The 10,345-nt window shown below is 38.5% G+C and overlaps 2 non-coding genes across 2 annotated transcripts; both read left to right on the top strand.

Annotated features, from left to right (window-relative positions):
* Positions 1 to 898: 898 nt before the first annotated feature.
* Positions 899 to 1,006, top strand: LOC112760893 (small nucleolar RNA R71). Its single transcript, XR_003181308.1, has one exon. It is a non-coding gene; the product is annotated as a small nucleolar RNA R71 (small nucleolar RNA).
* Positions 1,007 to 5,353: 4,347 nt separating this feature from the next.
* On the top strand, positions 5,354 to 5,461 carry LOC112761679 (small nucleolar RNA R71). Its single transcript, XR_003182062.1, has one exon. It is a non-coding gene; the product is annotated as a small nucleolar RNA R71 (small nucleolar RNA).
* Positions 5,462 to 10,345: the final 4,884 nt, after the last annotated feature.

The raw sequence follows: 10,345 nt of genomic DNA on the forward strand, positions 1-10,345 counted from the left end.
ATGGAATCTCTATGGTCTCTAGATGAGCCTCAGAGTCCTTTGGTTCCTCAGAGGGAAGCTCCTTATTGACCACTGGACGTCCCAGGAGGTCTTCCTCCTTGGGATTCACGTCCTCTCCTCTCCTCATAGGTTCGGCCATGGCGCTTATGTCAATGGCCTTGCACTCTCCTTTTAGATTCTCTTCTGTATTGCTTGGGAGAGTACTAGGAGGGATTTCAGTGATCCTTTTACTCAGCTGGCCCACTTGTGCTTCCAGATTTCTAATGGAAGATCTTGTTTCATTCATGAAACTTACAGTGGCCTTAGATAGATCAGAGACTAAGTTTGCTAAATTAGAAGTATTTTGTTCAGAGTTCTCTGTCTGTTGCTGAGTGGATGATGGAAAAGGCTTGCTATTGCTAAACCTGTTTCTTCCACCATTATTAAAGCCTTGTTGAGGCTTTTGATCCTTCCATGAGAGATTTGGATGATTTCTCCATGATGAGTTATAGGTGTTTCCATAAGGTTCACCTAAATAATTCACATCTGCTATTGCAGGGTTCTCAGGATCATAAGCTTCTTCTTCATAAGAAGCCTCTTGAGTACTGTTGGATGCAGCTTGCATTCCATGCAGACTCTGAGAGATCATATTGACTTGCTGAGTCAATATTTTATTCTGAGCCAATATGGCATTCAGAGTATCAACTTCAAGAACTCCCTTCTTCATAGGCGTCCCATTACTCATAGGATTCCTTTTAGAAGTGTACATGAACTGGTTATTAGCAACCATGTCAATGAGTTCTTGAGCTTCTGCAGGCGTTTTCTTTAGGTGAATGGATCCACCTGCAGAAGTATCCAGTGACATCTTTGATAGCTCAGATAAACCATCATAGAATATATCCAGGATGGTCCATTCTGAAAGCATGTCAGAAGGACACTTTTTGGTCAACTGTTTGTATCTTTCCCAAGCTTCATAGAGGGATTCACCTTCTTTCTGTCTGAAGGTTTGAACATCAGCTCTAAGCTTGCTCAGCTTTTGAGGAGGAAAGTACTTGGCTAAGAAAGCTGTGACCAGCTTATCCCAAGAGTTCAGGCTGTCTTTGGGTTGAGAATCCAACCATAATCTAGCTCTGTCTCTTACAGCAAAAGGGAAAAGCATGAGCCTGTAGACTTCAGGATCTACTCCATTAGTCTTAACAGTATCACATATCTGCAAGAATTCAGTTAAGAACTGAAAAGGATCTTCAGATGGAAGTCCATGAAACTTGCAGTTCTGCTGCATCAGAGAAACTAATTGAGGTTTTAGCTCAAAGTTGTTTGCTCCAATAGCAGGAATGGAGATGCTTCTTCCATGTAAATTGGAATTAGGTGCAGTAAAGTCACCAAGCATCTTCCTTACATTATTATTATTTTTGGCTGCCATCTCCTCTTCCTGTTCGAAAATTTCTGAAAGGTTATCTCTGGATTGTTGTATTTTAGCTTCTCTTAATTTTCTCTTCAGAGTCCTTTCAGGTTCTGGATCTGCTTCCACAAGAATGTTCTTATCCTTGCTCCTGCTCATATGACAAAGAAGAAGGCACAGAAAAATAATAATAATAATAGAGATCCTTTATACCACAGTATAGGGATCCCTGTGTGAGTAGAAGAAGAGGGGGAGACAAAGAATGTAATATAATAGAAGAAACACAACTGTGAGGATGGCAGAGATGTGAGATGAGATGTTAGGATATGAATGAATAAATAGAATAAGATGGGGGAGGGAGAATTTTCGAAAATAATTTTTGAAAAAGAGTTTGTGATTTTTGAAAATAGTTTTTGAAAAATGTTAGTATTTTTCGAAAATTTTTAAAATCAAAAATAAAAATAAGAATAATTAGTTAATTAAAAGAAATTTTTGAAAAAGAGGGAAGATATTTTCGAAAATTAGAGAGAGAGAGTTAGTTAGGTAGTTTTGAAAAAGTTAAGAAACAAACAAAAAGTTAGTTAGTTAGTTGAAACAAATTTTGAAAAGATAAGAAGTTAGGAAGTTAGAAAAGATATTTTTGAAAAAGATAAGATAAGAAGATATTTTTGAAAAGATATGATAGAAATTAGTTTTGAAAAAGATTTGATTTTTAAAATCTCAATTAATGACTTGATTCACAAGAAATCACAAGATATGATTCTAGAACTTAAAGTTTGAATCTTTCTTAACAAGCAAGTAACAAACTTCAAATTTTTGAATCAAAACATTAATTGATTATGTTATTTTCGAAAATTTGATATAAAAATAAGAAAAAGATTTTTGAAAAATATTTTTGGAATTTTCAAAAATAACTAAGAATTTTGAAAAAAAATTTGATTTTTGAAAAAGATTTTGAAAAAGATAAGATTTTCAAATTGAAAATTTGATTTGACTCAAGAAACAATTTGATTTTAAAAATTTTTGAAAAATTCAACTCAAATTTTCGAATTTGATGAGAGAAAAAGGGAAAGATATTTTTTTGATTTTTGAAATTTTTGTGAAAACATGAAAATTATGCAATGCATGAAATTTTTAGATCAAAACAATGAATGCATGCAAGAATGCTATGAATGTCAAGATGAACACCAAGAACACCATGAATGTCAAGATGAACATCATAGACACAATTTTGAAAAAATTTTAATGCAAAGAAAACATGCAAGACACCAAACTTAGAATTCTTTAATGCTTACGCACTAAGAATTCAAGAATGCATATGATAAACATGAAAAGACACAAAACAAAAAATCATCAAGATCAAACAAGAAGACTTACCAAGAACAACTTGAAGATCATGAAGAACACCATGAATGCATGAAATTTTCAAAAAATGCAAGATGCACATGCAATTGACACCAAACTTATGATATGACTCAAGACTCAAACAAGAACATGAAATATTTTTTATTTTTGTGATTTTCTAAATTTTTTTGGATTTTTATTTTATATTTTTCAAAAAACATTTTAAAAAAAGGAAAAATAAGGATTCAAAATTTTTAATATGAATTCCAGGAATCTTATGCTCTAAAGCTCCAATCAAAGGGTCAGGCATGGCTTAATAGCCAGCCAAGCTTTAGTATGTAACTCAGACATGACACGCCTGACATTCCTTACATTCAACAGCCAATTGGCTAAGAAAGATAAAGAAGCTCTTCTCTTGAGTATAAGAATTGAGACATGGCTTTACAGCCAGTCAGGCTTCAACATGCTTCATGAAACACTAGAATTCATTCTTAAAAATCTTGAATAAAATTTTTGAAAACATTTTTATTTTTTTCGAAAACAGATGAGAGATTTTTGAAAATATTTTTGAAAATTTTTTGAAAAGAAAACAAAAAGAAAATTACCTAATCTGAGCAACAAGATGAACCGTCAGTTGTCCAAACTCGAACAATCCCCGGCAACGGCGCCAAAAACTTGGTGCACGAAATTGTGATCTCCAGGCTCGAACAAATCCTGGTAATGGCTTCAAAGCTTGGTGCTCTGATCTTAATTCATAATTGTCACAACTTCGATACAACTAACCAGCAAGTGCACTGGGTCGTCCAAGTAATACCTTACGTGAGTAAGGGTCGAATCCCACGGAGATTGTTGGTATGAAGCAAGCTATGGTCACCTTGTAAATCTCAGTCAGGCAGATATAAAGTGATAATGGTGTTTTCGAATATTATATAATAAGATAGGGATAGAGGTACTTATGTAAATCATTGGTAGGAATTTCAGATAAGCGAATGGAGATGCTTTTCGTTCCTCTGAACCTCTGCTTTCCTGCTATCTTCATCCAATCAGTCTTACTCCTTTCCATGGCTGGCTGTATGCAAGGGCATCACCGTTGTCAGTGGCTACATCCCCTCCTCTCAGTGAATAATATGCTCACGCACCCTGTCACGGCACGGCTATTCATCTGTCGGTTCTCGATCATGCTGGAATAGGATTCACCCTCCTTTTGCGTCTGTCACTAACGCCCAACAATCGCGAGTTTGAAGCTCGTCACAGTCATTCAATCATTGAATCCTACTCAGAATACCACAGACAAGGTTTAGACCTTCCGGATTCTCTTGAATGCCGCCATCATTCTAGCTTATGCCACGAAGATTCTGGTTAGGAGATCTAAGAGATATTCATTCTAGCTTAATTCATGTAGAACAGAAGTGTTTGTCAGGCACGCGTTCATAAGGGAGAAGGATGATGAGCGTCACACATAATCATCACCTTCATCACGTTCTTGGGTGCGAATGGATATCTTAGAAGCGAAATAAGAAGAATTGAATAGAAAACAGTAGTACTTTGCATTAATCTTTGAGGAACAGCAGAGCTCCATACCTTAATCTATGGAGTGTAGAAACTCTACCGTTGAAAATACATAAGTGAAGGTCCAGGCATGGCCGAGATGGCCAGCCCCCTAAAACGTGATCAAAGGATCATAAGGTAATCCAAAGATGCCTAATACAATAGTAAGAGGTCCTATTTATAATAAACTAGCTACTAGGGTTTACATGAGTAAGTATTTGATGTATAAATCCACTTCCGGGGCCCACTTGGTGTGTGTTTGGGCTGAGCTTAAGTGTTGCACGTGCAGAGGCCATTTGTGGAGTTGAACGCCAGTTTTTGTGCCAGTTTGGGCGTTCAACTCTGGTTTTGGATCCTTTTCTGGCGCTGGACGCCAGATTTGGGTAGAAAGCTGGCGTTGAACGCCAGTTTACGTCATCTATTCTTGGCCAAAGTATGGACTATTATATATTGCTAGAAAGCCCTGGATGTCTACTTTCCAACGCAATTGGAAGCGCGCCATTTGGAGTTCTATAGCTCCAGAAAATCCACTTTGAATGCAGGGAGGTCAGAATCCAACAGCATCAGCAGTCCTTTTTCAACCTCTGAATCTGATTTCTGCTTAAGTCCCTCAATTTCAGCCAGAAAATACCTGAAATCACAGAAAAACACACAAACTCATAGTAAAGTCCAGAAATGTGAATTTAACACAAAATCTATTAAAAACATCCCTAAAAGTAACTAGATCCTACTAAAAACATACTAAAAACAATGTCAAAAAGCGTATAAATTATCCGCTCATCACATTCCAATCAGACTCTGAGAAATCATATTGACTTGCTGAGTCAATATTTTGTTCTGAGCCAATATGGCATTCAGAGTATCAATCACAAGAACTCCTTTCTTCTGAGTTGTCCCATTATTCATAGGATTTCTTTCAGAAGTGTACATGAACTGGTTATTTGCAACCATTTCAATGAGTTTCTGGGCTTCTGTAGGCGTCTTCTTCAGATGAAGAGATCCACCAGCAGAGTGGTCCAATGACATCTTGGACAATTCAGACAGACCATCATAGAATATACATAAGATGCTGCATTCTGAAAGCATGTCAGAAGGACACCTTCTAATTAATTACTTGTATCTTTCCCAAGCTTCATAGAGGGATTCACCTTCCTTCTGTTTGAAAGTTTGGTCTTCCACTCTAAGCTTGCTCAACTTTTGAGGTGGAAAGAATTTGGCCAAGAAGGCATTGACCAACTTTTCCCAAGAGTTCAGCCTTTCTTTAGGTTGTGAGTCCAACCATATCCTAGCTCTGTCTCTTATAGCAAAAGGGAAAAGTTTACGTTTGTAGACCTCAGGATTAACCCCATTGGTCTTAACAGTGTCACAGATTTGCAAGAATTCAGCTAAGAACTGATGAGGATCTTCCAATGAAAGTCCATGAAACTTGCAATTCTGCTGCATTAGAGAAACTAATTGAGGCTTAAGCTCAAAGTTGTTTGCTCCAATTGCAGGAATTGAGATGCTTCTTCCATAGAAGTCAGAAGTTAGTGCAGTAAAGTCACCAAGTACCTTCCTTGCATCTCCACCATTGTTGTTATTTTCGGCTGCCATAGTGATAAACCACTATTTTATGGTTTATATTGTGTTTATTTATGTGGTTTTATCATGATCCTTACCCACTTATTCATTAAATAAGCATGCATTTATAATTCCTTCCTAAAGTTATTGCATGATTGAAAACTTGCTTCCTAGAGACTTTTAATTATGTATTTTATTTCTCTCTTATTCCATTCAATGCCGTGATTTGTATGTTAAGTGTTTCAGGCTTTATAGGGCATGAATGAGTCAGAGATTGGAAAGGAAGCTTGCAAAAATGGAAGGAACACAAGGAATTGAGGAGATGACCAGCGAGAAGTGACGCGGCCGCATGGATTACGCGACCGCGCGGCATGGAATAGCACGAATGACGCGGCCGCATGGATGACGCGATCGCGTGGCAAAGCAGAAAGCCGAATGACGCGGCCGCATGGATGACACGACCGCGTGACATGCGCGATCTGCATAATCTGCAGAATCGCTGGGGGGCGATTTCGGGCCTTATTTTGATCCAGTTTTTGGCCTAGAAAAGCAGACTAGAGCCAGAGAACATGCAGAAACTAACAACAACATTCATTCCGCATAGTTTTAGTTTTGAGATCTAGTTTTCCTCTTCTCTAGGTTTTCTCTCTACACATTCATAGTTTTTAGGATTCGTTATTTTTCATTGTTTTTGCATTGGGATATTGAGAAGAGTTATTGCCTCATCAAGACTTCGACACTCTAGTTCATCTTCTTTACTTGTCTCTTACTCTTCCATGTTCCTTAATTTACTTAATTTTACTATTGGATTATTTTAGCATTTATTAAATACAAGAATTACTTTTTATTTTTAATTAATCCTTTGATCGTTATTTATCATGTCTTTCTTTAATTCCCTTTCTTATGTTATGAATTCTTCATTTACAATGAGCGAGTAGTTCCCTAACTTGATGGGGAGTTGATTGAAAGAAACCCTTGAGTTGGGATGCTCAAGAGAAAGATTGTAATTGGGTTTATTGTTGGATTGCTCTCTAGTCACTAACACCAATCCTCCCAAGAGCGGATTGGAACTTATGGATAGAACAACATTCCAACTTGTTTGACTTCCCCTTACTTAGTAAGGGACAACTAAACAGAATAACCCCCAATTATCAATTAATCTTGAGAGTACTGCAACAAGAATAGGGCTTCCAGCTAATCAACTCCCAGTCAAGACTTTTATTTAAATTTATATAAATTCTCTAATTTAATTTTCTTTCATTCAACTGAAACTTTTTTGAAAACATCTGATTAATAAAATAGCACACTTTTCTGCAACTCGTTGGGAGACGACCTGGGATTCATACTCCCAGTATTTTAATTTTAATTTTTGTGACACCCTTCTAAATTGATAAGCGGATTTCTGGTTGGTTGAGGACTATACTTGCAACGCATATTTTATAAACATTCTTAACTCGCCAATTTTCGCTCGCATCAATTTTTGGCACCGTTGCCGGGGAGTTGCAATAAAGTGCTAAAGTTATTAATTGGAATTTATTTATTTGAATTTTATTTTATTTTGCTACTATGAGTTGCTTGTTTCTTTCGTTAGATGACACGTTCGCTTCCTGATCCAAGCTTCCTAATATTCGATCCTGAGATTGAAAGAACTATTTCACGAATAAGGCAAGCTCGGCGTCGGTTAATCCTCTCTGAGGGCGGATCTGAAATGTCATTTGAGAAAGAAACCAGCCCCTGTTCTACTGATTTGGTTGTTTCATGCGCAGGTAACATGGCAGCAGCCAGGAGAGTTACTATCCAGGAGGCTGGAGCCCCTGATTTTACAATGCAACCATTTCAAGCGCATCACCCAGCGGTAGCTACAGACTTTGAGATAAGGACCGCACTGCTCAATTTGATGCCCAAGTTTCATGGCTTACCTGCTCAAGAGCCTATCAAGCACCTGAGAAATTTTCAGGCAGCCTGTTCTACTGTTAAGCGTGATGGTGTAGATGCAACTTCAATTTTGCTGAAAGCCTTCCCGTTTTCTCTTGAGGGGAAGGCAAGAGAGTGGTACTACACTCAACCAGCAGCAATTGTATCCAACTGGGATACACTGAGAAGAGAATTCTTAGAAAAGTTCTTTCCAGCTGAAGTTACTAATAAACTGAGGAAAGATATTTCCATGATTGTTCAGGATAAATCCGAGACACTTTATGAATATTGGGATCGCTTCAATAATCTTCTGGAAGCTTGCCCCCACCATATGATTGACAAGATAGTGTTACTCGGTTATGTCACACAGGGCATGAGGCCCCAAGATAAGACCACATTGGAAAGTGCTAGCAATGGGTCTATGAAAAAGTACAAGACCACTGATGAGGCATGGCAATTGATCAGCGATTTAGCTGAATCTACTAGGAATCACAGGCAGAAACAAGGCCGTGCAAAAGCTGTGGCAGAAGTATCCTCTAGCAGAGAGACTGCTGCTTTAACTTAGAGTATCTGTGAAATGACCAACTTGCTGAAGCAAATGCAATTGAATCAACAACAAGTTCAGCAAGCTCAACCTTCTCCACCACAGCAAAATCAACAGTTAGTCCCACAGAGAGTTTGCAAAATCTCTGCTGATTATAGCCATTATACTGATGAATGTCCGCAGCTCCAGCAAGAAGACAACACCGTGGCAGCCACACATAACTTCTATGACCGCCCCAACCAAGGGTACAATCAAGGTGGCAATTACAACCACGGGTGGCAAGACAATTCTAACCAGAATTGGAGGGACAACAACAATAACAGAGGAGGCAGAGATAATCAGAGAAATCAGAGGTGGAATAACAACAACAACAGGCAGCAGAATCAGAATCAGCCTTACAGAGCACCTCACCTAAGGCAATCCCAAGGGCCTCAGAATACCCAACAGCAGACCTCTCAATTTACCCATCCTTCTGCATCTTCTAATGATGACTTACTACAATCTATTGATCGGAGACAGCAGACCATGGAAAACAACATTAATGCCACTCTGAATGGTCTGAACGCAACTTTGCAAGCTCTTGTCTCCCAGATAGGATCAATGAATAACTCCAATAACCAACCTTTGAGCTCCAGTGGTATTCCCTCTCAACTATTACCCAATCTCAAGGGTGGTATTAATGCCATCACCCTGAGGTCCAGAACCACATTGCAGGAGAGGAATCAAGAGGAGCCAAACCCACCAGAATACGCCTCAGCTGAAGAGGTAGTGGAAATAGAAGATGTTGAAGAAGAAGAAGACATTTAGGATGTGGTTGAAGAAGAAGAAGTGCAACCACATGAGGAAGCACTAAAAGGCGCAGACACTGCAGAAAATGCCACTCCCATTCCATTTCCACAACTTGCAAGGAAGCCCAAGAAGAAGCTGGAACCTGATCTAAAAATGGTAGAGATATTCAAAAAAGTTGAGGTAACTGTTCCCCTTTTTGATGTTATTCAACAGGTACCTAAATATGCAAAGTTTCTAAAAGATTTATGTATACATAAAGACAAAATTAATGAATTAGAAACTATTACTTTAGGAAGTTCCATATCTGCTTTAATGGGAGGTTTACCTGAAAAGTGTAGTGATCCAGGTCCTTGTATAGTTAATTGTACTATTGGTGGTGTGATAATTTATGATTGCATGTGTGGTTTAGGAGCATGTGTGAGTATAATGCCTTTGTTTATATATGATGTTTTGAGGTTCCCTCCCTTAAAAAGGTCGGTAGCTCGTTTTGTGTTAGCAGATAAAAGCATTATTACAGTGGTTGGAGTTGCTGAAGATGTACTAGTAGGCATTAAGGGACTCACGTTCCCCACTGATTTTTATATCCTGGAAATGTCCTAAAATGACTCAGATAAGCCATAATCAATCCTACTCGGAAGGCCATTCTTGAAGACCTCAAAGTTTAAATTAGATGCTTTTTCAGGAACATACTCTTTTGAAATAGATGGCCGAGTAGTAATCTTCAATCTGAATGGAGTTATGAAGCATCCTCCAGAGGATCACTCTATCCTCAAGTGTGACATTATAGATAAAACCGTGGCTGAAGTCCATCAGGAGGAATTTGAAGAGAAGCACACAGGACAAGGTCCAAGTGTGGGGACATTCTCAGAGGACAATGACAGTGCCTTACCATTGTTACCAGCTCCAGACAACCCATAGCCTGAACATTATCAGAAGTTAGAATTAAAACCCCTTCCTCCACACCTGAAATATGCTTACCCTGAAGACGGGCAGAAGTTTCCGGTTATCATTGCAAGGGAACTCACTTCTCAACAGGAAGAGCAGCTACTTGGTGTGCTGAGGAGGCACAAGAAGGCAATTGGGTGGAGTTTGGCAGACATAGTAGGCATCAACCCTCAAGTCTGTGAGCATAGAATATTTTTAGAAGAGGGAGCAAGACCTGTCTGTCAACTCCAGAGAAGACTGAACCCCACTATCCTAGAGGTTGTCAAAAAGGAAGTGACCAGACTACTAGAGGCAGATATCATCTATCCCATCTCAGATAG

Source organism: Arachis hypogaea, chromosome 16, assembly GCF_003086295.3.
Source record: "Arachis hypogaea cultivar Tifrunner chromosome 16, arahy.Tifrunner.gnm2.J5K5, whole genome shotgun sequence".
In the NCBI taxonomy this organism is placed as follows: Eukaryota; Viridiplantae; Streptophyta; class Magnoliopsida; order Fabales; family Fabaceae; genus Arachis; species Arachis hypogaea.